We start from the raw sequence: 5,996 nt of genomic DNA on the forward strand, positions 1-5,996 counted from the left end.
ATCATCCCTGTCATGGAGCAGCAGATTATGGGTGAAGGCTTTTTACACACGTCTCCCTAATGGTCACATGCTGTTGTAAACTGTAATTTTAAAAATATCCACCTTTCTTTCCTGTACAGCCTTCTATGTTGGCTTCCATTTATTGTTCTCTTTTAGATAACCTATAATCCAGGTTTTTACCTTGTGCATTTAAAACTCTTTTTACCTTTCTTCACTGTTCCCTAGCTTTCCTCCCGTTACATATCCTCCTCCCACTTTTCCTTATCCTTTGGATTCAAATATCCAGGATACTTAAGGCTGGCCCGGTTTGCAGCCCCACTGCCTCATAACTATCTGGAAAAGGCATTTGGGCAAAAATATATTGATGACCACAACCTCTCCACAGGCAGCCCCATCCTCCACGGTACCAGCATCCACCAGGTTCTGTTGCATTTTGCTGCCCAAGAGTACAAATTGGTCTTCTCTCTACCAATACTTCTCTCGCCCTGGCCACCCTCATCTCTCCCTTGGACAACTGCATGGCTCCATAACTGACCTTCCTCCACACTTAGCTCCACCCAATCCATTCTTCACATACTGCCAGTCTATTTTATCTGTCTGGATCTGATCCTGTCAGGTCCCTCTTCCAACTTTCAGGGGTTCTTCTCTGCTCCTAGAATGAAGTTCACACTCCTTAGTATGTCTTACAAGTAGGATAGCATGTGATAGCTGACTCATTTATCCAAACCAGGACAGCATGGAGGGGGTGCTGTTACTAAGTGCCCTGGGAAGACAGGCATCCAGTCATTCTTATACCATCCGTTATGATCTGGTCTTCCCACCCCCGTTACTCATTACAGCTCCCCATCTTACCTGTAAACACACACACATACCAGCCCCATTCTTGTGTTTTTTTTTTTTTGGCTACCCTGGGTCTTCATTGCCATGCAAAGAATTAGTTGCCCCAGGGCATGGGGAATCTTAGTTCCCCAACCAGGGATCAAATCCACATCCCCTGCATTGGAAGAGTCTTAACCACTGGACCACCAGGGAAGTCCTCCTCAGCTGCATTCTTTTTTGCTATTTTTTTGCCTGAAAGACCCTTCTCCCCAAACCCCTTTGGCCAACTTGTAAGCAACTGCTTTAAGTCAAAATGTTTTCCTTGAGGAAGCTTTCCCTGACTTCCACCACTGGCTCAGGTGACCCTCTTGTGCTCCCATCGCACTTGGCTCTTCCCTCATCATAATCTCTATCACACCAAGTTGTAATGCCTTATTTCACCCTCTAGACAAGTGCTTCGGGTAAATAAGAGTTTCCTTTCTGAGTTCTAAGCATCTAGCACAGCACTTGGAATGTGCTTACACTGTGTGCACTTTCCTGTCTGCTGAATGAGTGAGAATTGAGCACCGTGTTGTCACCCTGACTGCTGGCGACATAAAGGGAAAGAGGGGACCTGGAGAGCTCTAAGCTCTTAGCAGGTGCTTAGAGCCCTAAGCAGGTTTGGCTCCCCCTGGTGGCAGCTGAGTAGTAGTAACAGGCCCCGTGGGAGACGGCTGCAGGAAAAGGATGGGAGGGGGAATCCTCCTCAAGCCAGGCTTCAGCAGCTCTCCCCATGGCTGCAGCCCTCCTGCATAGTAAGTCCCCAACCCCTGTCATCAGAGGCCCTACCCCAAGAACTTTGAGGATGAGAACTACAGTTCAGTGGAGTGGCTCCAGGCTGACTTACTGCTCTGTGTATTGCCCGGGTGAAATGGACAAGGCTGACTGTCCTGTTTTTACATTCAAACCATGAATCGAAACCCCAGTATGTGTGTGAGCTCATGGCAACTGTATGGGTGAAGTGACAAGACCTGGCTGGAACAGCAGGTGTGGAGGTGAACTTGGAGAATACAGACACAGAACTGAGCCAGTTGAAAAAACGAAGGACAGAGAGGAATGGGAAAAAGGCTTCTTGTCACTCTGCAGGGCTTCAGACATTTTTGTTTCAAAAGGAGCCTTCCCCTCCGTTTTTTTTTTTCAACATGTCACTCTTTACCTTTTAAAATTTTTACTTTTTGGCCATGCTGTGAGAAATGTGGGAATCAGTTCCCTGACCAGAGATCAAACCCATGCCCCCTGCATTTGGCTGTGTGGTCTTAACACTGGATTGGAAGTTCCCCTTCCCGCCCCTTCTGTTTTTCACAGGTGGCTGCCTAGCTACTGAAGAAATGTGCTGGGGAAAAGACCTCGGGGAAAGGGAAAGATGAACAGTCAGACTCTGATGGCTGGCTTTGGTCTCCCTCGGGGCATGGGGCTGGGGACAGTGAGCTGTCACTGGGGGGGCATATAATAGATCAGCAGCAAAGAGGATCAGCTGGAAGAGGAGCTAGCCACAGGGACTCAGCTGGAAGAGGAGCCAGCCAGCTTTCTGAGGCTCTGGGGCGGGTAAGGTTACCAAGGGTTGGGATGGAAAGTTTCCCTGCCCCTCTGGGTTTCCTTTCCTTTCATTCTGGAATCTAAAAACCAAGGGAACATACTCAAAAACACAGGGCCTAAAGACCTTCATGGCATAATCAATGTCCTTAGGAACATCAGAGACTAAGGGCATCCAGGCAGGAGAATGGGGGTTGGGGGAATGGAAGGTGGTAGACAGGCCCTCAGTGCTGAGACAGGAAAGCAGCCTCGGGAAGGGAGAAGCAGCAGGGCCTGTTCAGCCCCTGCAAGGCCTTTGCAATCTTAGAGGCCAATTCAACTTCCTGAAAGCTTTAAGGAAAGAACCCTACCCTTGCTTCTTTTAACCTCTGTAGGTTGATATCACCCTCTGTATCTCCCGCCCTTCATTTCAATCCTTCTCATTAACATACACTCGAGGGAGGGAGGGGAAGTATTTATACTGATTCATGCTGATGTATGGCAGATACCAACACAACATTGTAGAGCAATTATCTTCCAATAAAAACAAAAACAAAAACATACACTCATGGGGATTCCTGGTGGTCCTGTGGTTAGGACTCAGCTCTTTCACTGCCGGGCCTGGGTCCAATCCTTTGTTGGGGAGCTAAGATCTTGCAAGCCACAAAGTGCAGCCAAAAGAAAAAAGCATACAGTGGGCCCACCACCATCCAAATGAACCAAAAGAAAGTGAAAGTAAAGTCGCTCAGTCGTGTCCGACTCTTTCCCCGTGGACTGTAGCCTACCAGGCTTCTCCATCCATGGGATTCTGCAGGCAAGAATACTGGAGTGGGTTACCATTTCCTTCTCCAGGGGATCTTCCCGACCCAGGGATCGAACCTGGGTCTCCTGCATTGGAGGCAGACGCTTTAACCTCTGAGCCACCAGGAAAGCCCCAATGTTACCTCAAATCAGTCTCCTGGTTATCAGATTTATGAGAAACTGACTTTACACTGCAATTTCCTTGAGATTCGACAACACCCGGCCTTACATTCAATTTTATCCCTGAAATAAGTTTTTCTAACAACAGGTTTTTCTTAACAGCATAAAGGTCTGAGGCAGCTAACATCACTTGTCCCAGCAGAAATCACCCCAGAAGGGCAACCCAAGAACCAATGGCAAGGCCTGATGGATCCTAACTCTCATGTGTGCCTAGTACAAGGGATCTGAACATACCTATTAGCATCTTAACTCCCCTGCAGTTGTCCTACCAAGACCTAGACTTTGGAAAAGGTGATTTTTTAGAAGAAATATTTGAACCAAGCAAGATTTTACAGAACATCAAGTCATCAAAAATCTGTCATAATTTGGAGAATTTGCTTTATTTTTAAACAAGGCGTGTAAGACTTGCAAGAAAAGCCCAAGAGAAAACAAGCCTCAAAACCTAGCCAAAGAATAAAGCAGGAGGAAGAATCTTTAGCTGTAGCTCCGTTTCAATCATGACTGTCAAAAGAACCTGTTTCAGGCTTCCCTTGTGGTCCAGTGGCGAGGACTCCACGCTCCCAATGCAAGGGGCCTGGGTTTGAACCCTGGTCAGGGAACTAGATCCTACATACCACAACTCAGAGTTCACATGCTACAACTAAAGATCCTGCACACTGCAACAAAGATAGAAGATTCTGCGTGCCACAACTCAAACCCAGCACAGCCAAACCAATAATTTAAAAACCCGTCTCCTACAATGGCAGGCGGATTCTTTACCACGGAGCCACCAGGGGAAGCCCCTTTGCAATCCTTAGAGGATCCCAGACACAGGGCCCTCCTATAAGGACCTCTTTTGGTCCTTGATGCACAGGTTGAAAAAGGCCTGTGCCTTTTTTCATGGTAATGAAAATGAATCCCTGGCAAAGGCGGGGCAAGGGAAAACCAGACACAGAGGAGACTGGGGCTCAGGGCTGCAAGAGCCAATCATCAGGGCTGAAGAAGCATCCATCTTAAGACTGGAGGTGCAGATTCAAGCCAGGGTAGGGGGCTGGCTCCAATTTCTGACCGCGGACATAAGGGCTATTCTTGCAAATAGGGTACTTACACTTTTAGTGGTCTCCAGTCCAAGCAGTGGGGCCTCGGGGTGGCAATACAGTGCTTTCTATCCTGCCCCCACAGCCCACAACGTGACTTCTTTCTGGAGGTCTCTTCCCCCTCCCCCACAACCAAGAGCGAGATGGTAGGAGGGCAAGTTAATAGGAGAGCTTTTTCTTTAATTTCAACTTTTACATGATTCTAATAACCCTCAGGTTAAGGGCTACATACTATTGATGGGCAAGTTAAAAAAACTCGAGCAGAAAATGCTTTTATTTCAAATCTGGAAAAGCCCCAACTTGAGATGAAATAAACCTCTGATAAAGACATTAGGTTTGAGAGTTGCCCAGTTCAGCCTTGGTCTAAGTAATCTCCTTTTCTCTGGTTCTAAGGGTAAGGGGAGGTGAGGGCATGTGAAATTAAACCTGGTGATGTCTTTTGCTCAGAAGTAATTACAAAGCTATTAAGGCTACAGTTTCTTCTAAACTGTGCTTTCCTTGCAACTCCATTCAGCTTTTGTGCCTCCTCCCTGGCCCCTCCAGGCCTGTTCCTGCTACTGTTCTCCAGTTAAGAACTGCTTGCCATCCAGGACACTTGGGACTCTCTCACTGGAGGGAAAAAACAGTCCTGGCAGTACTTCAGGCACTGCTGGGTGTCACAGGGAATTGAATCTTGACCTTCCCTCAGGCATAGGAATCAAAGATGGGGGCTAAGGGCCTTTCTTGAGGGCCTCAAAACCTCATCCTAGAAACTGGATTGCCCAAGGCCCAGAGAAGAGGGTCTTGATGTCAAAAAAATTCTGACCTAGCAAACCCTGATTCACTGAACCAATACTTCAAGAAATAGCAGAATCAGCAATTTATGGCATCAGTGTTCCACGTCAGCTGGCCCCAGAGCAAAGACCTGAAATAGAAGAGGCCTAGAGGGTCAGAGGAACACATTTCACAGCTCAATTTGGTTCCCTTTTGAATCACTTTTTCCAAAAGATCATTGTAAATACCCTGATATTCAATATAAAACAAAAACAAAAGCCAAACCAGGCTTCAAAGACAAGGCAGCACCCTTCACAAAGCTCTAGAAGCATTTAGTTTCCCAAAAAGTCAGTGCGCTTATTTGATGATGCACACACACACTCACACACAAAACCCTCATGTAACATTTTGGAATGCATTATAATTAGAAGAGCTGAAATTAAATGCTAAATGTGTGTCAACTACAGATGGAGGGAAGTTTTAACCACATTCGGCAAAACTGGCTCAAAAATGAATAAATTATAAAAACTACTCTCTTCCTCTAAGAAAAGACCTAATTCCTATCATCAGGATTAAGAACCAGAGATCCAACAGGCATATACAGCCTACAACTCAGGTATAATGCGAAGAATTACACTATACCTAGTTCTCAATTAACCCCAGGCATCTTCAATTCTTATAACTGAAGAAAAGTGCAGCTGTGTCTATTCTTGGCTTAACAATACAGTTAACAGCTTGGAAACAAAGAAGTAAGAACCATGATTGGGCGGCCAAGACACCTAAACCAAAGCTTCAGCAGGGAGACCAGTACAGATA

At 46.4% G+C, this 5,996-nt stretch overlaps 1 non-coding gene across 1 annotated transcript; it reads right to left on the minus strand.

Annotated features, from left to right (window-relative positions):
- Positions 1 to 3,227: 3,227 nt before the first annotated feature.
- TRNAW-CCA (transfer RNA tryptophan (anticodon CCA)) lies at positions 3,228 to 3,300 on the minus strand. The gene has a single exon. It is a non-coding gene; the product is annotated as a tRNA-Trp (tRNA).
- Positions 3,301 to 5,996: the final 2,696 nt, after the last annotated feature.

This window comes from Bos grunniens, chromosome X, assembly GCF_055505025.1.
Source record: "Bos grunniens cultivar Pamir isolate PY7600 chromosome X, Bosgru_T2T1.0, whole genome shotgun sequence".
Classification (NCBI taxonomy): domain Eukaryota; kingdom Metazoa; phylum Chordata; class Mammalia; order Artiodactyla; family Bovidae; genus Bos; species Bos grunniens.